The 27715-nt window shown below is 41.9% G+C and overlaps 2 long non-coding RNA genes across 2 annotated transcripts in view; one reads left to right on the plus strand and one right to left on the minus strand.

Moving 5' to 3' along the window:
- Positions 1-27715, plus strand: part of LOC139630122 (uncharacterized) — a 41431-nt gene that overhangs the window by 9932 nt on the left and 3784 nt on the right. The window contains exons 3-4 of the long non-coding RNA XR_011693122.1: positions 14561-14638; positions 22166-22255. This is a non-coding gene — a long non-coding RNA (uncharacterized lncRNA). The remainder of the gene's footprint in view (positions 1-14560; positions 14639-22165; positions 22256-27715) is intronic.
- LOC139630128 (uncharacterized) lies at positions 6607-13043 on the minus strand. Its single transcript, XR_011693123.1, has 2 exons — positions 11476-13043; positions 6607-6935 (listed from the first exon to the last, which is right to left on the minus strand). It is a non-coding gene; the product is annotated as an uncharacterized lncRNA (long non-coding RNA).

Genomic DNA, 27715 nt, shown 5'->3' on the forward strand with positions numbered 1-27715 from the left:
CCCAGAAAAGAGTCCCCTATGCCAGTTGGTGCTGAGTCTAACAGCCCTCTCTGAAACACACTCTGACCAGTCTCAAAACATCGCTGCTTTCCAAACACCAATCAGTGTAAACCAAGTTATAACACAATGTAAAGAAACACTGGAAAGAAGAAAATGAAAAGCCAAAGTAGATTAGAAAGTTATCTGTTCCTAAACAGAGATTATGAATTGGCAGAATATCTCTTAACTGTCAGAGACAGAAAGCAGAGGCAGATCCTGGCTAAATACAGAGGCCCACTGACCACAAACTGGCAACAAAAATTCACAAAAAATCATGGTAACCACAAGATTCAGTCCTGTAATTCCAAATTTCAATGAACTAAATGACATCTCAACATTAAAAATACTCCTATAGGAGAAGGAGAAAGGGCAGGTCCTGCTGCCCAATATATATCAACATGCCACAACCTGAGGGACAGTGAGTGATACAGACACACACATACAAATATAATACTGTAAATATATAATTGATGTATACATGTATATAAATCTTGGTGTTGTTTGTTGCATTTTCTATTTAGTATTTTTGTAAAATTGTAATTTGATACTTTGGTGATATTGTTTTTTCTCAAACCGTCATGTCAGTAAAGCACCTTTGAGAGAGAGAGACAGACAGAGAGAGAAAAAGCGTAGCAGAAATGTTCATGAGTCATAAAATGCACAAGTGCATTTTAGAGAGTCTGAGTTAAGTCTCAACTCTTCATAATAGTTCAAACAATATGTCTATTTCCACACATTTTACTGCTAACAGTTTTTCCTATTTGGTAATTCATGATGACATTTAAAATCCAAAATTGTTTATCTTTTAAAAATTATTTCTGAAATGAAGTGGAAAAACGTTGTTTATTAATTGTCAACATATGCAGGCAAATATGGGAGCTTAATCAAGAGAATTACAGATAAAACTAAACTAAACTACCCTTGAATAAAATATCATGGATAGAAACCACTCAGAGTTTCTGTTTTCACTAAGCTTTCAAGGGTTAGCTGCATTAACTCATTTTTGACCACTATGGGGCAGAAAGACCTTTAAACAAACTCATAGCATTGAGAATTTAGCTCAATGTGTATGTTGTTGTGGCTAATGTGTCATAGCTAACGCGTTAGCAAAAATGCTGCTTATTTGCTTAATTAGCATAACAGAAGAACATGGGAATCCCATTGAAATCCTCTCTGGGTGCATCTTAAATGTAAGTCTAATAATCATTTGTGTTTGAGCACTGTTCCCCTGAGAAAAAATACATCGCCTCTCTGGTTTACTATGTTAGGTGTTTGACTTTATTCAACAAATATATTGATTTATCTCAGCTCTCTGCCATGTCACGAGTCCTGCTGGGCAAGTAATATTAGCATACAGTTTTGTGGTGGAATTAGCTAATAGCAACCTTTTTACATTGGCAGGAGTAATTTGATTAAATGTTGGTACAAAGAATATTATAATATTGTTAAAGTGGTTGGCTTTTGCTTTTACTTTGCTAACAGACTAACAGTTGTAATAAATACACCATTATCAACAATGGCAACAAATTCTAAAATGTTGCGTTAATTAGGCCAACAAAATCTTTATTAGGTGAGGCAGAGGGCTAACAATTGTTGCTAACTTATGGGTAGCTACTTAACGTGAGGGAAGTCCTTATAAGACAGGCCTACGGTTGTGGACTTCATACATAGACTGTCTTATAGAGCAGAATTCAAAATTTGTGACAGTCCTAATCTGCCAAATGTAAGTTTGAGTCAAGAGTGCTGAATTCAATTCTAAATATGAATTTCAGTGTCTCGACACTTTACCAAGTTAGGTAATATATGCAAGAATATTTGACTGGGGCAACAAGAATAGGAAGGGAGATGAGGAAATGCCAAATGGTTGTGAGTCACTTGTTTTTTTTGTGTGTGTGTGTGTGTGTGTAAGTGTGTGTGTGTGTGTGTTCAGGGTAGGAAGTTTTCTCTATAGTTTAATTCTTGTTTGATAGTGTAGTGTAATTTCTTTATATGGAATGTGTTTGGCTAAGGTCACTTGCTAGCTAACGTTAACTCATTAGCTATCCAGCATGTTAATTAATGCATCCCTAAACTGATCTCTCCGTAAGCAAACTCTGCACTTATGTCTTCCACTTTCCTACATTTGAATTTTAACAACTCTGAGCTCCGTGCAAGTGTTTCAGCCACTTCAGCCTTATGTGAAGTTAACGTGACTGTCTGTGTGGGGGGTGTCGTCCATCTGTCCACTGGTGAAAATGGCCATATGACTTGGTGCTCTGGCAGGATAGGAATCTGTCTGGCTCGAGAGTCAAGATGTCCTGGTCGGTGGGAGGAGGCCGCTTAAAGGATGTGACGTCTTTTCAGCAGACGGGATGTCAGTGGGAGTCACCTCATCTCACAGGGGAGAGAGGTGGCACCAGGATAGAGCGGACGCTTTCAGCATTTAGCTGACACTCTTATCCACAGATTGATAGATTACAGGCATAAAGAAGACGGCAGATAGTGGCAGAGGCATCTGTTAGCGAATTAATTTGATTCTGAATATGACATTAGATATCGTTTTTTCGCCTTGATCATTCGCGTGATCAGTTGGCATCTTCTTAGCTGCTTAAACTATGATTAAGTGATGCTTGTTTAATTGTTTAACCTGTTAGGGGATTGAGATAGTTGGCATTAAAAAAGTAGGTTAAGCCTTTCTAACCCAATAATCCTTAGTTAACAACAGGTACGTTTTTCATGCTTTCCTGTCCTTGTCTAAACTTTCTGGCTCTACTTGTGGCAATTCATGCTTCTCCAAGCTGGTTAAAACAAACAACAGAGATTATTTGCAAATAATATCTGACCCTGATCCACTTGTTAGACAGTAGATGGGGCTCTATTTGTGATCCCACTATGGGGTCAACAGTCTCCATATCCTCTTAGCAAACCTTGTGGCCCCTCCTCCCTATGTATGAACCTGGCAGAACCAGGACGGCTTGGTTTTCCTTTTCCGTGCCCCCTCCCCCCACCAGACACAGTGATGGCACTCAGTGCCAGAGACACCCCTCCCTCCCCTCCCTTCCCCTCACCAACACTCTTCTCTCCTCTCCTCCCTCCCTTCCCTCTCCGCCGCAGGCAGACCCAGGCATGGGATCTCCATCTGTGCACAAAGGAGCCTCCTCTATCTGCATACGCTGCACATAAAAGGGCCTTTTGTCATGAGCTCTGCACACATGACCGTCCGCCTTTCACCCCACTGGAAAAAAAAATCACTCTCTCCAGCAATCCAACCCCACCCCCAACACCAGACTCAACCCCGGCCCCCCCGACCCCCACCCCACCAGATTTTCGTCTGCGGAGAGAGAGAAAGAGAGCGAGTGAGACAGATCCAGTCTGAACTTTGTCGAATAGAGACAACCATCAGATGGGGCTGCTTCCATCACTGCTGCAAAGTCCTTGTTTCTTTCTTTTTCATTTCCCCTTTTTCATGTCTGCCTCTCCTGGTGTCCCTGTGTGCACTCACTGTGAGGCATCAACACATTATAGCATCTGCCATTCTGAAATATGAATGTGTTCTCATTTTTGCTGTCTCCCTTCCTTTCTGCAGTCTCTGACATTTAAGGGGCATTAGTGGTTGGTTTTGTGCCAGGTTATCACCCCCCCCCCATTACAGAGGCACAGGCTCAGTTGACAGCAGTCCGAGAGCTGATGCTTTTCTCTCCCTCTCATTTCACTGCCTCCTGCCTTTTAACCCCTCGGCCCTATGCTTTTTAGCAGAGCCAGAGGTATTTGTAACGTGTAGAGATAATGACAAAAAATTGTCCGTACATGTTAGAACCATATCAAGATGAGACAAGGTAGAATTCTCCACCGTTGCGAGACAAATGGGCTGCATGCCATTTTGGCTACTAAAGATGACAGATATTGGTGTTGAGGGATATTGAGTCGGGGTGGGGATGGAGCAAAGACACGGAGGCAGGCTAATACGCACTGTCAAGTGCACGGGTGCTGCCACAAAAAACGCTTTCCTCAGCGTTTCCTTTGAAACACACACGGCCCTGATGCCTTGCTCCCAGCCAAACGAGTGTGGATTTTGGAAAGCCCTCTAGCTCATCTTGCTGTCGCTGCACACAGGCCTGTGGCGGAACGGAAGGATAAGATTGACTTCTCCCTCCACCGCCATGTCCTCTGCGTGACCCTCTGCCTCTCTAAGCTGGTGTGAGAGGTCAGAGGCTGTCATATCGCAGTTTCCCGCGTGCTGTCCACACCTTTAGCCTGATGATGATGGGCAGACCAGTGAATACTGCACACCATGTGGTCAGCGCAGTTTAGCACAAGTTGTGCATGTAATAGACACACAGGGACCTGGATTACAGAATTATTATTGTAAGAATTTAGCACCAATAAACTGTTATGTTTACCCCGTTTGTTCCCACAAGAGTATAAACAGAAAGCAGAAATAATGATTCTGAGGATAATAATGATAATAGTAGTAATAATAATAATAATAATAAATAATACATTTTATTTACATGAATTGCAGGTCCAACAGCTTTGTATAGAAACAGGCAACTTAAAACAATACCAGGTAAAAAAAAAAAAAAAGAGATTCCTTAAATATATTCAAATAAATTCAATTGCATATTGGTGTGCTGCATACAGTAGCCCGGTGTATCTAGTACACCCTGCAGGAGCAGAGAGCTGTGCTATTGTGTGATATTGTGCATGTCCTCAGATCACCAAGCTCTTCAGTGCCTGTACTTGCTCATCAAATGGGCACCAACATGATGCAGAGTAACAGAACAAGTCACTGTGTCTGTATGAACTCATTTGTTCCTTTAAAGGAGAAGGCCAGTTATTATCTCAAAATGCAGGAAGCAACTTCTATGTATTGCATCATATATAGGGTCATATTTACATTAGTGCCTCTTCACAGTGAGCCCTCAGATGACCATTATGTTTGATACCTACACACTCTAAAATATGGACAGTGACAGTGACAGGGTAGAACTGATAAATATAATGAAATTTAAAAAATGTGCAATGTACATTTTAGACATGCACAGTGTTGGCACCAGATGCGTTTTCTTTGAAATATGAAGCATATCTCAAACAGACATTATATTGTTCCTCATAAAAGTAATATTTTAGAGGAATTGAAAGAACCACTAAATGTGCAGAAATAACCCATGGAGTAATAAAACCTCTGTTTATGCAGCTGTCCTGTGAAGTGCTGCTTCTCTCCCACATAGATAAATATCCTTCTGCTAATAACATTACACACATCAATTACAGCGTGTCAGCCCAAGTGGAATTTACCTAATCAGTGTTTTTATCCTTGTCACTTTCAAATCAATATCGGTACTGTTTCCCCCTTTTAAAGGACGCCACATTTTTTTATTTTTTAACTGTGCAGAAAGTCAGCAGCAATTATCAAGCTCATTAAATGGCAGTGCTGAACTGGGAATTGGATGAGTATCTACAATATTTCCCGCCTCACTTGTTGTCTTTGATCAAAGCTTTTTTGTGACTGAGCTAACTTTACTGTGGCAATCAGGAGAGAGGAAGTGCTGTGAAGTGATTCAGGGGCTGAAGGCTCAGTGGCTCTGTGTTGCAGAAGGCATCAGAAGGAGAGCATGTTTATGAAATGGATGAAGTGTATTAGGTGCATGTTTTGCTGTTCTCAGTAGAGCAAGGAAACTAGAGAGAGAGTGTGTGAGATACCAAAACAGCACACATTAAGTGTTTGTCGAGGCAGTGAACTGCTGAGTGCGTATGGCTCGACTGTTGGACCCCATGCAGCCCTGCAGCGCAGGCACGGGCGTTTTGACGTGGCCCTTAAAATGCCAGGCCTGTGTACTCCTGGCTTCACGTTGAGGAAGAATAAAACAAAATGGCCATGGTTGTTTAAAGTAGGTATTGGCAGCCCTCAGGGGAAAACTGCAAAGGGAGAGTTCAGGTATGTACAAGCCTGGCACAGGCTGATCAAGTGGACAGAAAAGGAGAATTTTCTTTTTTCTTATAATGCGTCATTGACTTGAAGAATTTGTCCCAGTAACTCAGTTAACTTAGTGCCTTAGGTAAGTTTCTTCACACTACAGTTTAGGTAACATCCATTATACAAGGCTTCTTATAACATTGAAACAGCTCTTGTAATTGCCATAATAACTTGGGAATTACAGTTAATAAAGAGTGACATTATTAAAAGGAGGTCTTTCATTATTATGACGAAAAGTTTATAATTTTTGACATTAGATAATCCTGTATCATAACTCATGTCATTCCATACATTAATAAATCACTTGAGCTTCCTTCTGCTGTAATACCAAATATATAAGCCGAGATATCAGTTCTTCAGACGTCAGTATCAGTGTTTCACTTTAGTCTGGTAATATCACGGGACTAATAAAAGTATGTGGGAACATTTACATAATACATGATAATATTTAATCTGACAAAAAAAATCCACTCTGACTACGATTATTGTCCCTGTTTTTGTTTAAGCGGGCTCAAAGTGTGAAAATCCTAATTCAGTTATTTTCTCACTCTTAACATGTTGAAAGTTAGATGAGCAAATAGAAGCAATCATAGAGCTCAGTTTGAAAAAAATACATTCATTTACCTTTAATGCAATTATTATCAACATTTTAATTCCATTTCTGATACTGTAGTTTGATGTGAATTTCTTTCCTTAGCTGCCCTAGTTTGATGCTGCCATACAAAAGCTGCCCTGACCCAGGACAATATGTTTGGCTGTGGAAGGGCTGCCAGAAGTAGTTGTTAGTTACAGTTAGGGCGCGTCCCTCTTTGGATAGGTTGTCCACTCTGAGGTCTGATATCGAATAGGTCCATAATTTCCAGCTTGTTCCCAGGAGAAGCTCTCATTTGCTCCTTTCCCTCTCTGTCTCTTTTCTTCTTCTTCTCCTTCTGTCAGAATCCTGTGAGAAACAGCAAGGTGAGTTAATTTCTGCCATAAAACTGTCTTTATGCTTATTTTCTTCTTTAGGTTAATTGATACGATATATTTAACCTTTCTGCAAATTTAGTTTCTTTAGAATATACCTATTAAAATTACTTGAAACACAGCTCATACCTTTACAGCTCATACTTCTGATTTTGATTTTTGATTGATAAGGTTAAATATGAGAATAGACAGAGAAATATATCAAAAGCCCACCGATAGGCGTTGAAATCATTGCTCTGTTTTGCACTTTAATATTAAGAAAGAACAGCAGGGCACACTGTAAAATATTTCAGGCAAAGTCAGTTGAACTAACTTCCAATAAGAATACACTAAAAAAATGCAATAATTCATGCATTTACAAGCGATTAAGTGATTTTGAAATATCCCATGTTTTAAAATGTGCCACCACAAAATGTCCAATATTATCATATATAATCCTTAAGGGAAAAAAGCAATTGCCTTCACTTAATGTATTTATAATCAGCATGACAAATTGTATTAATTTAATCCAAATCAGGATGTTAATGGTTGCAAACATGTAATTTAGTCAGAAGTTTATCTTTCAAAATTAAATATGCGTGTATAGTTTGCTGTTGCTGATTTATTTAGTATTTATACAACAGCAAACTTTATAAACACATATGAAGCATAGTACAGTATGTATTTCTGCCCAGGGAGCAGAGGAAATCAAGTTTTATCAATCTAGAATGTTTCTGGCAGAGTTGTGTATTTGCTATGGTAATAATTAGTAATAATTAGATGGGTTTTTATGCTTTAAACACATACATTTCACACATATAAAAATTTTTACCAAAACAAAATCACTATCCCTGACATTTTTGTTTTTTAATAATAAATTCCCTCTTACACCTTACATGAAGCACACATAAAGAAAAGAAAAACTGGGCTGTGTATTTTACAGAAACTAATTAAACCCAAATATTACACATTTCTGCATCTATTTTTTCCATTACACACTCATCATAAATTATTATTTAGTATTGGCTTTTATCATTTTTTTTATTTATGAGGGCAGCATGTACTCAGAAGGCAAACAGCCAGCAGTTTATCAGCTTCATCAGCTTTTAAACCAACAGCAAATTCAAAATGAATATATGTTTTATAAAATAAACAAAATTTATTCATTTTGTGAAATACAGATGTTCTGTTTTCAAATATATGTATTTCAAAATACATTCGGCTTTTAAATTTCCAAATAAGTGCTCAATTGTGATATCTACAAGTTTTACATGTGAAGACGAATTGTGGAAAAACTTGTGTAATTTTTTCTTTCCTTGCAGAAACATGAACTTGACCTTTGGAAAAGCACTACAGGGAAAATTCACCAATCCTGACACTCTTCTCTTTTCTTTCAATTAATATTGACATGATATATTTTATTTTAGGAGAGATAACCAATGCAAATGATCTGATCACAAGCAAGTCATGTCAGAGATGGTGAGCGTGAGTTTTGTTTCATTATGAGCTATCATTGCTTGCTGTTTTTGGACATGCAGGATTAAGTGAGCTCATCACAGCATTTTACTTTCACCTCTCAGCTGATGCAAAAGCAGCATTTGAAAAAGCATGGCAGAAAGAGTTTGTGAGGAAATTGCCCTTTTCTTGCCTTTCATCATATGATCATCTGGGACGTCATCATCATCATCATCATCATATGATATATCTGGAACATCAAAACTGCGCATGTCCTGTGTCCACCATTTTGTGATGAGAACTTTATTGCACATGCCCCCATTTTCTGAACTTCGATAGCACACGTGCTTCAAAGTCGGAGGCCTTGAAAACAGCTTATTTTAATCAATCATGTTTAATTAGGAAGTTATTCTTACTGGAAATATCCCTCCGATTATTTTTGAGATACACAGATGATGCACAGCTTGTTAATGCAAGTCGAACATCATTCACTTTTACACAGGGGAGCAGGGGAGCATTCCCACTGCAAACACCGGTGTTAATGTTGTATCATTTATTTATGTGTGTCCAGACAACAGTTATTTTTTTCAAGCTGTGTAGCACCTTGCCTAGATAGTCTTAATGCCTCGTCTGTGTGTGTGTGTGTGTGTGTGTGTGTGTGTGTGTGTGTGTGTCTGTCTGTCTGTGTGTCAAGCAGAGAGCAGAAAGTGGTGGTCACAGTCGGCTGCCTGAGGTGACTGCTGGGGTCAAAGGTCAGGTTGTGTTAATAAGACGTGATGTGCTGCCCTGGGACCTCAGTCCCATGAGGGATAACCCCCTAATCGGCATTAGTTAATGTGTTAGTAATCTTTACCTTCTTAAAGCAAACAGCAATGGAAAATTCAATGGGCCCGCTTGGCCTCCCGTGTAACGCTTTTGACCCAGAGGTCATGGCCTTTGTTCCCCGCTCGATGGGGAGTGCCCTCAGAGGTCTCGGGTGTAATAGAGAAGTTGTTTAGACACGTGCGGGGCTTAAGCAAGACCACCTCATAGACTGTGCTTCTGCTCAAGGAGAGTATAAAGTAGTGTAGAGATACTTTTGTGGTTAGCTTTTATCCCCTTGAATAATCCCATTAGAATATCTAGGTGTTTTTATATGCTACATATCATGTCCAGCATGTTGATATAGTAGTGGTTGCTGACCAAGCACAGATCCATCCCTCTCTCACCCTCCCAACCTCCTAATGCATCCTTGATGTTTGCGAATGACTAAGTACAAATATTGTTTGTCTTTGCGAATCCCCTGGCCACTGACATGTTATATTCCTGCAGCTCTCCTCACTGTTTCCTGTAGCTCTACAAAGAAAGCTGTATAGAAAAACAGCACATTTATGCAGTAACGTGTCCCCTGTCCCATTACCTGTGCTGTCTGTAATACACAGTGCTTTGCCTTGACTGACAAATGTCATTTAAGGCACTTGCATATGTGTTGAGTGTGTTCTCCTGCCTGCAGCAGACCCCAGCACATATGCTGCATGAGGCCAGGGGCTTTATCAGTGTGAGGCTGAATGTTTATTCAAGGCTCTGATATCCATCTAATATTGGGATAATAAATCTAGTTGTTATTTTACACATGTCGGATGCATGTGAGCAATATTTATATTGCTCTTCAATTTATATCTTTTAACCTTTTTAAATATATAGTATACTCAGTAATACTCTTGATATGCTTCTTTGTATGATTTTCACATGATTCCAAACTTAGGAATTTTAATATTACAAATGTCAATAGTCATCAGATCCTTTTACAAAATCAACAGAAACAATTTGCAGTTCAGAGAACAAATAGTTGCTCTGTTTTTTTTTTGTTTTTTTTTTCCCTGACTAGTCAAATGATGTCAGGCAGAATCCATAACATGGCGCCGTCTGCCATTTTGTTTCACATTGTATTATCAATAGGCCTGATTGACTGATTCTGTATCACACAGATGCAGCAGCCACGTACACTAGACGAAAAGCTGTTGCTTTTCTCTGCTTGCTTCCATCAAGTGTGAGAACCAAAGAGCAGTCACTTTTTGGGACACTGCTAAGACAGAAAAACGTTTGTATTTGATCATTTAGTCTGAAAATAAATAAAGAATAGCAACATTAGTAATTGTAAAAAAGAAGGAAAGACTGTAAAGGTGCAAAAACAACTTCAACAATGCAATTTCATCAGAAACAGATTTTATTTTGTCACTTAAAAAAAAAAAACTCTATTAGTTGCTAAAATACAATAAATTATGACTTAAAAATAAAAAATGTGATAAATAATCGAGAAATGCAACGGAGGAACAACGTAGAGGAGCACAGTCGTGAGACTTGGCAGGCCACCCAAAACCAAAACTGTATCCTCAAATGAACTTTATGCCATGCAAAGTGCAGTGTGCACACTACACATAGATACACAATGTGCGCCTCTCTGAAACAGCTACATTTCACGCTTGGAGTTCTAACATGTCATGTTGTTGTTTCAAGTTATTTCCACACAAGGTCTCCTGTACACATATACACATGACAGCTTTATACATTGAAGCCATAATGAAGTCATGTGTTTCTCAATTGGTTAAAACACATGGCGAGATGTGACGTACGGCTGCACCCCTTCTAATAGGATTCTATAGTTCATACCAATGCAGACACCTGAACCGAGCTCGTATCTCATTTAGGGAAAGAGAACAAATAAATTCCAGTCCAGCCTTTTTTTCCGCACTAAGTTAGTGTAAATAATGCCAGAGTTTCCCCCTCTTAACTCTCTGCACATCGTCTGTGTTCAGCCACCTGTGTTTTTTTGAAACCTGTCGAGCAAAGAGGGGTACAGAGGGGAGAATAGTTTTTGTGGAGAGTCTGGTCTCTGTGCTGCTGTAGTGAGGAAGAGAGCCGGCGAGGAACGGGGTGGTGGCCGTGCTATGAAAGCAGCCCTCACAAACTGTGCAGCCTGAAGCAGTAGCAGCCATGTTAGACAAATCTGCGTGAGCTTGAGCCCCACTAATAATGCAGTTGCCCTCCAAAACCAACAGAAAGTTTTCATAGAGTAAAAGTAAGAAAAGTTTCACCCCCACCTTTTTTTCTCTCATTGTGTCTGCTAGGCATGTAGTCCCCTCTTTAATTCTCAGCAGTTTACAAAGCAGAAATGCAAAATAGTTCCTCAGTAACAGATACACTTTACATATCCCCTTCCTCCTTTTATTTCCTTATAGAGCTCCTGTAGTTCAAGGCAGAGGGGAAAAAAGTTAAAGCCACGAACTCTGCCTTTGCAGTTTTTAGAACCAGAGCCAAAAGAGGCAGGAAGTTGATGTACAATAGCGTTACAGTAATCTACCACAAATGGAAAAAGCCAAATGCTGATCGCCGAGTACAGAAGGTGGCAGAACAGAGGCAGAAAGAGGGAGGGAGGGACAGAAGGGAGAGAAAGAGAGCTAGCGTGTGTGAGAGAGACAGACGTTACAGCAAAGAATAATCAATACAATCTAAGATGGTGGAAACAGCCATGCTGCTGAGGTCTCCCCCTCCAGTTCCCTCTCAGGCTGGCTTACTCTTCGTGTAAATCGGTGCATGGATTCGATTAGAACAAATTGTTTAAACGATTATATTTTCTTTCGTCCCCGTCCCCCCCACTTTTTCTTTTTTTTTTTTTTTTATCCCTCCTACATTTTAAAAAGGGCAAATCAGCATCTCTGAGGGGGTTTCTCAAAATTTTCACTGAACTGTTGAATGCGCTTCACACAGCAAGTGGCAGCTGTTTTTCCTCGAGGAAAAGCAGCAAAGTCTCACCCAGAAATGCTTATCAGCCTTTTGACTTTGTGCCAAAATAGCTGCAAGGGTTCAGCTTCAGCACTCAGTTTGCTTTGTGACAGAGCCGGGGTAAAGAGGAGGGTCCTGGCCGTGCGTTCTTTGCCACATGTTACAGAAATAAACACTCTGCAAGCTTATCTTTTTCCTGTGTATGTGTGTGCGTGTGTGCGTGTGTGCCTGCACGACTGGTCTATCCTGTGTGTTCACGCTAGTCACTGTGGCATGCTAAAGAGTTAATGGACTCGGAGAGTGTGTGCTTCTTTCAGAGTGTGCTCCCAAGACTGTTGCAGCGACGAGAGCCCCACTGCAGTGAGAGATAAGGTTAATAATTCAGCCAGCTCTCAGAAGTGTTGCATATTTCAAGGACCCTTCAGCGGGGCAGTCCACTCTGAAAGACTGTGTTTTCTCCCCTTTTCCTTGCTTTTTCTTTTCACTAGTTAATATAGTAGCTGAGGTACTGTATAGTGTATCCCAGTATGGCGTGTGAGTGTGTGCACTGCGTCTGCGCACTGCTGGAGGAGTGGATTTCTGTGTCATTCTTCCTCCTCCACCCCTCCCACGTTCAGTGCTTTCCACCCTCCCACTCTCTCTCTCTCTCTCTCGCTCTCTCTCTCTCTCTCCCTCTGTGTCTCCGTCTCCCACCCATCTTATGCTCCCTCCCTCCTGCTCCCCTGTCTCCAGTGCAAATACAGTTCCTTGCCGTGTTGGCCATGTGATGAAAAAGTGACTGGTTCGCGCGCTCCGCCGCACCTCCTATTTCATCATCAGCGGAGCTTTTCTCCCCTTCACTGTGCGCTCGCTGTCTCCCCTTCTCTTCCTCTCTCTCGCTCTCTCTCTCTCTCTCTCTCTCTCTCTCTCTTTTTCTCTCTCTGTTTCGGTTGCTCCCCTCTTTCTGCTCCAGCCACACGCAAGGGGGAGACTTAAGCTCTGCGAGGGAAAAAAAAAAGAAAAAGTCTGCTGCTATTTCTACAGTCAGGGCCTCCCCACAGCCCGCCCTTCCATAGACGGAGCTTTTTTTTCACTCACTACTAGCTGGATTTTAACCCTCTGCCTCCAACTTGCTGCACAGCAGCTCTGCAAAACCTGGCAACAAGTTGCTTTTTAGGGGCCTTTTCTCACTTTTGGCGCATTGATTTTTGCATCACTTTGGATTTTGGTGCTTTTTCTTCCGTTCTTCTGTCTTTTATTTTCTAAAAATCCACCGCGTCTTCATATTTTTTTTCTCCGCTGATGGGTTTCTAGTTGTATTCATTTGGTTTTTCTCTTTTTGGATGGGAATTCGTGAAGGTGGTGTTTCGCCATGTGATGGGCCTTGTTCCACCTGGAGTGCCGGGGCGCCATTTCTGACGGGTAACCTGCTTGTGGTGGGCTCGTGGTCTGGATGACCACTGTGGATGACAAGCAGAGAATGTGACCAGTATTTGAGCATGGTACGCATCTGTGTTTGAAAGAAATGTCCTTGGTTTGCGCCAGCGGCTGGCGTGAAGTACCACACCTCCTTCGTCTTTACTCTCTGTCTCTTCTTCTGTTTGCTTCCCATGTCCTCTCTCTCTCTGTCCCTGCCTCTGAGTCTCTCACTCACCCTTGTTCTCTCTCTTTCACACCGACTCGCTCTCCTAACAGGGGAATGAGTGGTGTGCTGAGCCGGAGCTCTTTCTGGGACAGGTGCCAACTGCAAACAAAAGATATTAAAAGGCGATAAGAGAAAAAAAAAAAATGTAGTGTTCGCGAAATTTCAAATTGTTTCGCTGAAATGTCAGAAGTAAACCTGCATGTTGTGTCTCTACATGGCCACTTTGTGCTATTGCTGCATGTTTAGATGAAGCATTAAAATTGATGTGGTGACCAAGGGTGTTGATAAAGAAGGGGTTTGAATACTTTGCCACACTTATTCTAGTGAAGGCATTTCATTAGGAAGGAGGGAGGGAGTAATGTGGGAGAGCAGCATATAGACTGCTGAATTATTCATGTGCCCAGCCAAGGCTATGACTGGACTGGTTGTGCTATTTGCATGCATCAGACATGCTGTTTGTCTGTTTGCTAACATTCCTCATTCAAAGACTTGTTAACTAGTAGACGGGCTTAGCTGGAGCCTTGCAGACAGCCTCATGGCCTCCCATTGTTTCAGGCCTCACCAGGCCTGGACCCAGCCGGTGGCAGGCGAGCCGTGCAGCCCTGAGCTTGGGGCTCAGACTGTGGCTGGAAGAAGGAGTGAGCCTGGATCTGAGGCTGGGGGCTCAGGCTGGGGCTGGGGCTGAGGCACGACTGTGAAGGGGACAGTCTGAAGGAAATCACTGGGTCTTGCAGGGACCTACCAAACGGGAGCTTATGGCTTTCTCCTCTTCTTGACAGAGATGTGGATCAAAGCGGGAAGAGCTGCCGAATTGCGTATCCCGACCAGACGTTTGCCATCGTTGCTCTGAAATATTGGTGAGTAATATCTGTATTAATATGTGTGCGCTTGCGTGGTTTTCGATGGAAGTTTATCCGTGCGTTTACATTTTAGTTTTTCAATGTTTAACAAGCACCCTGTATAAATAAACACAGGGTGCAACTGAGGTTCTTACTCAAAGTTTCTTTTTTACCTCATTGTGCATTTATACGTCTGAATATAAATGTAGATCAGGAGCCTATAGTACACAGTAGCACATACGAGAGCGCCAGACCTATTCCTTTTAATTCAAGGATGCTTTTCTATAACTTTTCCCAGCTTTCCACAAAACCAATTAAAATTTAGTAAAGCAAAAACAAAAGCCATTAATAGCGCTTTGATTGCTGCCAGGATAATCCTACTTCTTGGTAATCAGTGGATCAGTGGAAGGCCACGGTTGTGGAGGTATTTCAGAGCATAGGAGTGATGCGGTCCGGGCTCAGTATGTACTGAAGAGAGGTACGTGGTGTACTGATCATGTTGATCACTTCAATGTTCTGAAAAGTTAAAGAAGACTCAATAGAGAATAAATATAAAGCCGTCCATCACTTCGTCGTTTGCAAAGTATTTTCCTGTATACACCTACTTTTAATGTTGATCACATCATTCCCTGATTTTTTTTTTTTTTTTTTGGTGTGTATCTTACATCTTTGAACACATGACGTCGTAAGACTGATTCTTTGCATGGTAACGTTAAGGGGTAACTGGTGTATGCAGAGTCTCTGGAAATGGTTTTGTAGTTACATCGATGCAAATGAAAACATTCCCTTGTTTTCATTTGAAAGAGGAGTAAACCTGAATAAGCATTAATCCTCTGTGAGCAGTTCCACAGAAACGATTTTGAAATGATGAATTTCTGACTGCAGATAAGTCACTTTAGATAAAACATCATTTACTTTGGCTCATTCGGCCCTTTGTCAGGTAGTTGGTCGTTAACTTTATCAATTCAATGGAAAATTCAGGTTACAGTAGCATATGAGCCGTTTATATGGCAATTTACGATCCCCAGGTCTATTCATAACATTTTTATTACATAGTAATACCTGTTTTCAAATATCTGTTTTTTAAAGCTGACATATTAGCAGCTGATTTATGGAAATCTTCCATCTTTGGCCTGTTTTGTGCTTTGGTTTCTGAGGAGTGCTCAGATGTTAGGCTGCCTATCAGGGTTTATATGAAAGAGGACTTTTTGTGAAGCAAAAACCAACCTGATATTAGCTTTCAGGTGATTCAGGTTCAGCCTTCGCTTATGCAGGTGATTATGGTCATCCATATGAATATAATAAGCTCTGCTTAACTAGCAGTGGACACATGGTTTTGGCTGGCAGAGTATCACACTACTCCACCCCTCAGGCCTTATTGGCAGTGGATGGCAGTCATCCAGGGAAAGGTTGCATGTTGAGAGGCAGATGGCAGGGTGGTGAGGGTTTGCAGTATTTTCTCTCTGTAAAAGTATACCTGACCAATCCAACAGCCTGGTACAGCCCACAATGAGGCATTCTGTGCACTGGAGCAAACTTCAGCTTCACTGCAGCTACACAGCAAATACAGCAAAGCCAATCATGGCACACACACACACACACACACACACACACACACACACACACACACACACACACACACACACACACACACACACACACACACTCACACACACACACACACACACACGTATACACACACACGCAAATACAAGTACACAATCAAAGATACATATTTATATGTATAATTGAATAATTTCCTTCACACAGGATGTCAGGTGTTGATACTTTTTCACAGTAGGAAACATATTTTTTTATTTCCTTGTCTGTTCTTGCTCTTTCAGTGTGTGTTCTTGGGCTTGATGAAATGGTGTGTTCAAAGTCTCTCTTCTGTTAAACCTGTAGGACAGCCCAAAGTGCCCTGTTAATACATTTTATCAGTCAGTATATTTCTTTTTTATTTCTTTTTTTTTTCTTTTTTTTTATTCTATATACAAAGCTACCAGTGTTTCGTGAATGGGAAAAAATCAGAGCTGAAGGAAACTGCAGGCCACAGTGTGAACACCAAGTTCCCAAACTTGAACTTGACTTGTAGCCTTGAACTTGAATGTGAATTTCTGGATTTTTAATGAAATTGGGCTTTATATCTGATTTCTTCTTAGAATATACCAGCTATTGCTCAATATTATACGTTTTTGAAAATATGCTCACACCTCAAAACTTTATAGGTATCAATTGAAAAATGCACTGCTTTGTGTAGAACTAAAGTTATGCAGTGCTCATGGCAATTGTATGTGATTATTATTGTATGTAATTCGGGTTTTTAAAAATATTTGAATTATTTTAATTTATGCGTTGCGTTTAGTTTGCTTTGTTTAATTGTATTTGTTTTAGACGAATTTGAGTGACACATTAACATTTGATGTAGTGTACAGAGAGAAAAAGTTTAAATGTTGCAAAATAATATTCTCCCTGATTTTTTTTCTATGAAGAATTAATTATTTAACAATTTTAAAAGTTCTGACATAAAGTTTCAAAGAGGGAAAAGTTATTTTTCCTATAAGAATACATCTACATAGAGAAAAATAACACCAGGAAGCATAGAACAAAATAACTGTATATGATAAAAAAAAAAGAAAAAAAAAACACCATTGCTGTTGGTTTAAAAAAAACAGTAATGGTTAACGAATACACAGCCTCAGCATATTTTTACTCTGTGTGTGTGTGTGTGTGTGTGTGTGTGTGTGTATGTGTGTGTGCATGTAAGACATGCATGGGTGTGCTCACGTCCTCTACTTGCTTCCTTTAATATTTGTAAATTTTTATGGAATTTCTTTTTATAATATTGAGCTCATTTCAATGTTCCCTGATTTATTTATTTATTTTAATCTTTGATAGCAAAATCACAAATCTATCAAGTGTCTCATTTTTACTGTTTGACTTATGAAGGGTCACAATGAACATTTTTTTTTACATTTATTTATTTATTTATTTCAAACTACAATTCTCAGCATTTAGTGTTTCCTAATATGTATCCCATTATCCCTTCAGGCTGGTGTAGAAAAAGGTACAGGGCAATATGTACATGAGTTGTTTAATTTCCTGTGATCCCAGTTGCTCCAGAGTTGCTTTATTTATTATTTTCAATATCATTATGAGCATAGAAAGTCTATCCATGCAGATAAGAAAACAGAGCAACCTCTCCCTCACAAACTGCCAGCCTGAGGCATTGCCAGATGTCTGACTTAAGTATATTTAATATTAAAAATCTTATTTCACACAACATTAACACATGGAATTAACAGATGGGAACAATACAATCCGGGGGTGGAATATTATTATTTAGTAGTGTAATCTAAATGGAGATGAAAGAGGTTTTTGGTCTCTGGATAACTTTTTGAATAAGATGTTTCCTGTAGCAGATTTTAGTGGCTGTGTGTGTGTGTGTAGCAGCACTGTATAGACTACTGTATGTCTCTGGGTCTGAGTGTTTCTGCCAGATACTTTTCAAGTGTTGAGTGTGTGGTTTAGGTCATGTGCCAGTGCTCAGTGTATTCTTACTAGTGCAACATACAGTGAAAATGAGTCATTCACCAGTACAACACAGCAGCAAGCCACCAATACACTGCTTCATTTGTTAAGTGGATGAATTGGTATTTAAGATTATGTGATTTTGTTTCATTTATGAGCTTGCTGTGATGTTGTGAATTCCATCCAGTTTCCTCCTGGCTAATATGAAATCCAGATTGGAGTGGTGAATGGGGGCCAAGTGAGCACTCACTGTAAATATATTTTTCTGCCATAATAATGAAGCCTCTTTTATTTCTCCCGCTAAAATGGTTTCAGTGTGCTGTTTTAAGTACAATAAAACCAAGAAACCCGGCATAATGAAAGTTATATTGTATGTCTAAGCTCTCTGGAGGACTGTCAGGGTTAGGGATTTGATTGACATACAGTATTGCCGGGGCTGCCTGTTCTAAAAATGCATTTATGTAGTCCTGTAAGAGGATTTTGATGTCTTCACTTAATCACTGTCATTTTATTTTCTGTATATTTAATCAATTGATGGTGATGCAACATGTATCCACTGTTAGATTTTTGCAAATTATTTGTCGAAAGTCATGTGAAAATAATATGCTTTTTCTGGTCTCAGGACAATATAATTGCTGCATAAACGACTAGGCCAGAAATGTATACATTTAATGTGGAACTCTCCTGCTGTAGCAGAAGCAGCCACATTTCCCCTCAAGTCCTCATGTTTCAAGTTCAAGTAAGTGGATACTTGGTGCATTTACTTGTAAAATGAAGGAAATGGAAAATAAAATCTGACACGATATTATGCAGGTTGAAAATGTATTTATGTAGGGTATCAATATGACGACTTTGCACTTCCGCCGTAGATTTAGGTCCAGTGTTCTTACTGACAGACTATAAGCAGTGGTGCAAAGTATCTAACACTATGCAACAGGTTTACTCAAGCAGGTCACTGCTTGTAGAAATGGAGCTGGATTGAAATCCCACTTCAGCAGCCGAGCACATCTAAATGTCACAGTGCATTCTGCAGAAACGTGTGAGACAATTGGTTGCATTTTACAGCGCTCGTGTCAATCATGGTGACATCTGCCTCGGGGTTTTATTTAGCAGTTGTCAGTGAGGAGAAAAAGACATTTAAATCTCCTCGAGGTAAACGACTGTCTCGTCAGATCGGGTCTGTGTGGTAGAAGCTGTGGTCGTGGGGCTCTCTGTTGCCCTCCTGCACTGTGAATGTGGGATAGCAGATGAGTGGATCTACAGTGGCCACTACAGGCTGTGGAGCACTCATACAGGATCAGCAGTACAGTACAGTGGGAAGTAGGCAAGGCCTGAAAAGAGAGGAGAGAGGCTGAACAAAGAGGCTGCGACCCCAATGAGCATACGCTCGCATATACGTACGTTTTGGGGGGTTTGTGTTGTTTGTGCTAAAATTATTGCACAAGGTTCAGGGCTCAATAAGAAAAATAATTAAAGGCACATATGTTGATGCACTTACATACATATCACACGTATGTAAATGCACAACAAAGTCTCTAAACCTGCTTTTCCTCACTTCTAGCACCATACATGGAAGCCATTAGTGCATTACCCCACTGACTACTGTGGATTGGGGGGGGGGGGACCATTTTATTCTCCCTGTGTTAATCAGGATGTCAGCTGGGAGTGTCACATGTAATTTAAACACAAAACCACAGCAACTCCACAGAGGCAGTGAGCACAGTCATAATGACATAATATTGGACGGGGTAAGAGTTTCAGGGGTGACAGATGATGTAGATTTTCCTCCCCTGTACCTCCCCCTCTTTTCCTGTAGATGTTAACATGGTTGCTTTACATCATGGACCCTTTGGCTGAGGTCAAAGTGTTTTTGGTTTTTTTTGTTGTTTTTTTTTTCCTCAAGTTTATTTACCCAAGAACCATTTTCTTATACACTTTACACGCCATACAACGCAAGTCTCACTGTTGAGAACTGAGCAGCTCTCTCGAGGGAGTTATTCAGACGTTCGACAGGCAGATTTCTTTCACCCAACCAGATTAATATTGAGAACCATTAAAATACAACTACATGTTTTCTTTACCTCTGACCAGCCAGTGTTCAGGGTGTCAGTATGTGTTCCAGAGAGTCTTTCGTCTGTGGTCTGCAGCATCACGTGTGAGTGTCTCTCAGCACACATCGTCAGGACAGATACTTGTTTTATGTACCTGCCAGGCAAAGTGATATTCCAGATAACATTGAGCTGCGCCCACTCAACTTTTCTTTTCCAACGCTCATATATTTCCTCAGCTTTTGGCCGCCGCTGTCGCCAAGGCAATTTAGTCGGAGAAAAACTGCGGAATCAGCAAAATTGTTCCACTTGGAGGTAAAGTTGGAAGTGTTGAAAGGCCTCGCCTGCAACTCTCTGACTATCAAAATACTGTAAATCCCTTCCCTCACCTCACCTCCACTTCATCGCTTTCGTACCGTTCATCAGCCCTGAGCTGAATTACGTTAGCCACATGTAGAGATAGAAATAAATACACTGGCTTGAGGTGTCTTTGTGTTATTCATTTAGGTACAGGAGAATGAATATTGAGTATACTATCTGCTTTAACATGTCATTACCTACATTTTCTTTTACTGATTTGACTGCGATTTTCTTCTGATTTCTGTAGTACTGATTTCTGCTGTGAAAGTCAGCACTCCAGTAATGTTTATATATCCAGGTTTCCCTGCGCACACAGCTACACTTCACCTTACGTGCTGAACTTCAGTTTGAATGGTCAAAAGAAAATACTTTGGAATGGAGATGAGTTTCGATATATATCGTGTTTTCTTACCATACTTACAGACTTTCATGTGGTATATTCTCCTGTAGACTATCCCCTTTGCATGTACTCACCCAGGCGCCAGGCTTTATGAGTCATCACCATGCATATACACACAAACAGCACTCACACACAGAGTGCAGTGAGTGCACAGCTCGGACATGAATCTCCCTCCACGGGCTGGAGGAGTTGGGTTACTCATGAGCCCATAAACATGTGCTGGCAGCGGTCCAAGGCACTGCACTGTAATTACAAACATTAGAAACAATATATAAAAGACCCTTCCCTGGCAAGGCTGTGTCCCGCGCTACAATTAGCGTCCTTGTACAGAATTATCATCCTTCAACAGCCGTCGCCACCGCTGCCGTGCCGAGTGGAGGCCTGTAATTGGCAGTGTCCTCCTTGGTCTGCTAGAGGACAACGCTCACGTCTCTCTTTATCTCTGTCACCCTCTTTATTTTCCTGCAATCTGAGATTTGACTAATCATGACTAACTACCTCAGTTGTCCTTTGTCCCATTTCACCTCCACACAATGGTCCCAGCATCACACGCCTACATGCGCACCGGGCAACGCGGGCGCATGTCAAAAGCTGCCTCGTACATGAGCACCGCACAGTCCGCGCACGTGCCCTCGTGCGTGAACGTGAACATACTGTGCCGCATGTGCAGAAACTCACTTATTATGCTCACAAGTACACGCATATGCACCACTTCACCCACGCACATGACACTGTAGGCTGTCAGTAACACAGCGTGCCAAAATGTGTGCACGTATGCAGCGAGTGGGTGCTACTGGGCAAGGCCAAGACCACGGCGGAGCTTGTGTGTTGGTGTTGGGTGAGCGTGCGGCAGTGAGAGTTGGCTGGTGTACAGGCCAGCAGAGAGGGTGCGGTGTGTTACATGTTCCACTAATGAGTTTCCTTGGCCAGGCAAGACTGTGGGGCGAGCTTATTAGTAAACAGGCTACAGAGAGGAGACCCTACAGCCCTCTGCTGCTGCTGCCGCTGCCGCCGCCGCCGCCGCCGCCGCCGCTGCCGCTGCTGCTGCTGGCTCTCCAACTGATCACTCTCACTGCTTCTGCTTCTCTCTGTTGTTTTCTCCTCCTCTCTGTTTCTACTGCTGTAAATTGTCTATCCCCTGGACTCTACAATTCTCACTCTCTCTTTTTCTCTCTCCATCTCTCTCTCTCTCTCTCTTGTAGGCAGTAAGATGGGTTTTGACTTCAGCCACAGGCACAACCAATTTGCCCAACAAGTGAAATCACGGACAGACAGACTGGCGATCGTAGCAGCATTGTAAGTACCATAATGTATTGTAAATTGAATATGTTGTTATTTAATGATGTATTGTAATGCCATTGTGTTGTCTTGCATTTCATTTAATGAGATGAAGTCTGTAATTAGATGCTCTAAAAGTTTCCTTTGTTTTATGCATGGCATGTAACTGCTCTGTCTACATCTATTTTCATTCTCTCTCTGAGACTTATTATAATGCAAGTCTGCATTCGATTAAATCATAATGGCTGAATATTGTGCCTTTATCCCATTTGAAAGGCCAAGTGGTCCCAATGGCTTGTTAGTGCAGTAGATTAAAAAAACAAAAAAACAACCAAAAAAAAAGAAAAAACATCTTTGGTGCACATGCACAGAAAACACATGGGGTGCAATCTTAATTGTCCACTAGGCATAGGAAGTCTTGACTCTGTCTGTGCCAGGGCCTGGATCTGTTAGAAAATGGCTTCCACTCTCTGCCTTCCAGCTCTCAGCTCCCCGCCGCCATTTTGTGAATCACTGCCAAAGTAGTCAGGTAGCAGTGTGAGAAGGACAGAGTGAAGTAGGGGAGAAAAAGTGGGTGCAACTGGATGCTGGCAAATGAAAAATAAACAGAGAGGAGTTGGAGAAAATGATAGAATATTTAATATTCCTTTTCTTTGCGGAGAGGTTTTTAATTGTTGCCGACTGACTGCATACAAACAATCAGCCTCCCCTCTGGACCCTTCCCAGCTCCTCTTCTCAAAGAGCTGACCTTGGGTGGACGCCATAAACGGTTCTTTTCCAGTGGGGCAAACGTGCTGGCAGGGTCCACAGCTGCATGACCCCCTTCCACCCTCCACCCTCCCTCCTTCCTCCACAACACAACCCGCCTGCCTGCAGTACTCCAGAGCCAGGGTGCATGGGTAAAGCTTTAACCTCTGCTTGTGTACCTGTCTCCACCCTAACCACAACGCACTGTTAACCGTAGCTTCAAACCCTGCTGTGCCTGTATCACATGCACTCAGTAACCCCAGGCCCCACCCTGCAAACTCCAGCAGCGGTAGCTAGCTGCCCGCGGCTCTGGAGCTCTGTATGCGCCAGGCGTATGATTACATGTGCAGATGTTATTAAAATCCTCCTCTCATCTGACCCTAAGACCACTGATACTATATCAAGCTTTCAGTAGGCGTCTGCTGCTGCGTTTTCCTCCCTTGACCAGCCCATTGCTAAACTTACCTGACAAAGTCGCAGAAAATCGTGCAGCACTTTAGCGAAGGCCGCGGTGAGCAAAGGGGTTGTTTTCGTCAGTTGTGGTTTCTGCCGTTTGACCTACGATTCCAGCAAAATAAAATCATTTACTTGATATGTCAGATTGTAGCCGAGTTTAAGAGTTTTTTAGTATTTCAGTTTAACAAATATTCATCTGTTGAACAGTTGCAGTTCCACATTCACAATTAATGGAGTTAGCCTCTAAATGTTGAAAACAGTTTCTCACTTTTGAAGTAATTTTATTCTCTTGCTCAATGAGCTCATGGTAACACCAGAATAATTGGCCTAACAGAGACACCAGTTGTTTGGGTGTCTCCTGTTTTTGCAGCATAGCTGGTAAACTGACCAGCGTGCCAACTTCTTCAAACATCCGATGCCTTCTTTTTAAAAATTGCAGAAGACATCAGCGTGTATGTACATGACAAATATATAAAAGTTGACCTTGTTGCCAAAGGAGCACAACACAGGGACAGCTTACACAGAGAAGCAGCACAAGTGTATATCTGGGTACTATATCTGTTTGTGGCCTGAAGTGATGCTGTAAAAACTCCCTCACTGTATCAGTGTGTCTGTATCTTTGCTGGCATGTAACTGATTTAGACTCGAGGTGCAAAATATAGCAGAGGTCCCTCCAACAGTAAAACCTGGCCTATTTAGGCCTGTCACACACAAGCTCTCATTGAGACAGACAGACAGTCAATGGCTTTGCTTACAGTTCAGAATGCACTCTGTCCCCTTTGGCTCTCCGCTCCTTAATCTGGCCATGTGTTTGCATATGGGACAGAGTGGCCTCCATATTGTGTTTGTGGAATGAATTATGAATGCTGTTGCATGACCGTGGCCCGTTTCTAGGACATATCTCTGCAACATCTACCCAGAGACTAAAGCATGAATACATTTATCTGGCATAGACCTCTTGGAAGTGATACTGTGAAGCTGGCCTGCCTGCGTTTGTTTATGGTTATATAGAGCAGATGGCCGTGCAACATGGTCATATATCACACACTGGCTGCCTCGCTGGCACTGCCACACACACAAATGCTTATAGGCAGAAATGTAGGACTATTTGAAGGTGATTCAAATCCACAGAAATGTATTCATTATTCTTCTGTCACTCTCAGAGGGAGAAGTATTACATTTCTTTATCAGCGTCCGTTACTGTATATTCCCCTTCATGCTGGCAGCAGTCCTGGAACTATAGGCACTGGTGCTAATAACTGCTGCCAAACCAAGCTTTTCAATGCTAACTGTGGTTAACTGTGCTTTATTTACAGCCTTAGCTTTCAGCTGTAACTGCTAACCACTGTGGTGCGTCTGAGTACAGCCAGCTGTAGCCTGGGGGTAACAAGCTCTTCAAGGTTACAAACGGCACAGATCCCTGTCTGCCTACTCCGGCCCTCTGTCTGTCAGCTGAAGTTCATATCCAGGCAGAAAGGTATTCGTCCCACCCTCTAAATATAGCTGGCGACAGATGCAGCTCGATGGGGCACTGCCCAAGCTGAAAGGGGCCCTGCAGGCAGGCCAGAGCAGAGCTGGGCATGCAGACGTGTCAGGACTATAGACTTCCCCTAATAGACAGGGGCCCTACAGGTCACCAGCAGCCACATGGCAGTGCACGTTTCACCAGCTCCCATTAGCACGGCTGAACAAAGACTGAGCCTGTGAATCTTTATATGACAAAACAATAGGTAATATTGATGTATTTCTGAGATGTATAGTGAAATACTGTATTGTAGGAGTTCGTCTGGAAAGCAAATGAAGCATCTGCAAAGATCTCCTGATGTAAAAATGTAATGGTGAAGGTGAAGGCAAAGACAAAAACAAACATCTATTTTTAAACATCTTATGATCAATGAGGTAAGTGTCCGTGGTTTAATTATCAATTTAAGCGTTTAGCTATTAATGTAGCATAAAGCATCAGCCTATAGGCTATAGGCTTTAGTACCAAGAGCACTAATGATTATTATGATGGAAACTGTTGAAATGCATGATGTTTCAGGTGTCCTTATATTTATTGCAATTGTAATAGACACCTGTGAACCCTTCATAAACAAGTCATTCCCACGTAGACCTTTCCACAGGCCCGCGCCCTGCCGTGCATCCTGCAGCCTCACCGTGTCCGTGTGCGCACACGTGCATGCATGTGTGTGTATGTTTCTCTGTGTACATGTGACTGTATACTGTGTGTGAGAGATGAGAAGCAGCTGGCAATGTTGGGCTGAGTGGTCTGGGCGACCCCTGCTGCGTGCCCTGTCATTACAATGATTGGGGTCGTTTTTTACCTCTAAGGATGGGGCCGGGGGGTGAGGGGGGGGCACCGGGATCAGCTAACTTTGCCTTATCCAGCCCTCTTCACCTGGCATGTTTATGGCTCTGCTGGGGGGTGGGGTGGGGGGGTCACTGGGTCCGGTTCATCTCACAGCCTGACAGGCAGACATACATATTATGCACATAGGCGTGAGTACATGCATACTCCATCACATGCGTCATGTTGATCTGCACACACACACACACACACACACACACACACACGCACACACACACACACACACACACACACAAGTGCATTCATTACACATGCATTAATGCAAACATGTAGCCCCACGTGCACAGATAGGTGCATACATTTACAAACACCTTTGTGCACACCATAAATTGCGTGTTCTTTCACTCTCCTAAGACACACTCACACAAGCTCAATATCTGCCTCATGCAGAGGTGACGGGGAGGTCAGCCTGTCTGACTTTGAGCAGAATCCCCCTGTGGCTTGCCCCAGCCATCCCCCCTGGCATGTGTAACAGGACCTGCCCATGCAGCCTCTCCTCTTCCCCCGCTCCTGTCCTCCCCCTCCTCCCGCTGCCTCCCCCCCTGGCCCTGGTATAAATAGATGGGTCATGCTTGCTGTGCTACCCTGAGGGGGCTGTGGGGGGGCACAGAAGCCATGCTTCCCTTTATAAATGCTCCACCGTGTCTATCTGGATTCCTCCTGTCTGCACCCAGACACCTCTTCACTTGAAGCAGGGCGCACATGTAGATGGACTAAAGAGAAATACATGGACACAAGTGTGTGCATATACCTATACCACAGCGCTGCTATATGAGAAGCCACACAGGACTAAACACAAGGCCTGATGAGCATATATACTGTGTATACTTTCAAATCTCAACCATAAGCACTTATATAATTGTGTGGCATCCCCAAAGGCTGGGCTAAGGAGATGGGTAAATCTGAGGAAGAGACTGAAGAAGAGTGCCTTTTCTGTAAACTCCATAAGTTAAGGGCTAAAATAAAGATCAAGAGTGAGCTACAGCGAGCAAAGACTGGAAAACATTTGAATTTCTTTCTATACTAGTACCAATAGAAAACCTGTTTTGGCTCGAAAATTCCCTAGATAAAATTGTCTAAATATGGCAAAACGATGATATAAATCTACTGTCTGATTTTTAGAGCCGAAATTTAAGGCCAACTGTTGCACTTGAAATTTTGCACTCAATGGTACAGGCACATAACTGTCCACCTGAAAGGACTTCTGGTTTGATATGAAGCCTTATTCAACGGTGCTGCACTTGCCCAGACGGTCATTCGATGTGCATGGTGACTTTATTTGTTAAATGTAAATATCTCCCACAAAAGAGAGATCCCGATCTATCAAGGTAAAATACAAATTAAATTAAGACAACCCTTAAACACACTAAGCCACACACACTAAACAAATGATTTAATGGTAATGTTGTGAGTCGAAGCGCGGTGGATGAGTAGAAATATATGCATATTCTGAGGAAATGGGGGGATGCATATTGTGCAAATGTCCAGCTTCTTTTTCCGGATTACCCACTGCACTGACTGACCACAGACCGCCAGAACCCCAAAGATCAGGTTACAAGGTTACAGCACTCCACTCCATCTGACTATCACTGCAGTGAAACTCAGCTTCAGTATTGATTGATAGGCACAGTAGCACTTAGACTGAAGTGTGATTCAATTAAAGTGGCATTTTAAGCAGTGCGTGCCTTTGCTGTGAACGCCGTGTGAAAATGTGATGAGGTAAATGAATATCATATTTTGCCTTATTCCCTACAAAGGGTGTTTTTTTCTGTGTTTGTGTGTGTGTGTGTGCATGCCCCACAGTGTGAGTACGGTATGTGTTTGTGTGACATTATGAGACGCTGAAGTGTAGTAAGCAGGACTTTGCACCCCAGCCCCTCTAAACAGCTAATGGAGGTAGACGGCTA

This window comes from Trachinotus anak, unplaced genomic scaffold, assembly GCF_046630095.1.
Source record: "Trachinotus anak isolate AG129_WGS33_773 ecotype Australia unplaced genomic scaffold, CSIRO_AGI_Tana_v1 ptg000002l, whole genome shotgun sequence".
In the NCBI taxonomy this organism is placed as follows: domain Eukaryota; kingdom Metazoa; phylum Chordata; class Actinopteri; order Carangiformes; family Carangidae; genus Trachinotus; species Trachinotus anak.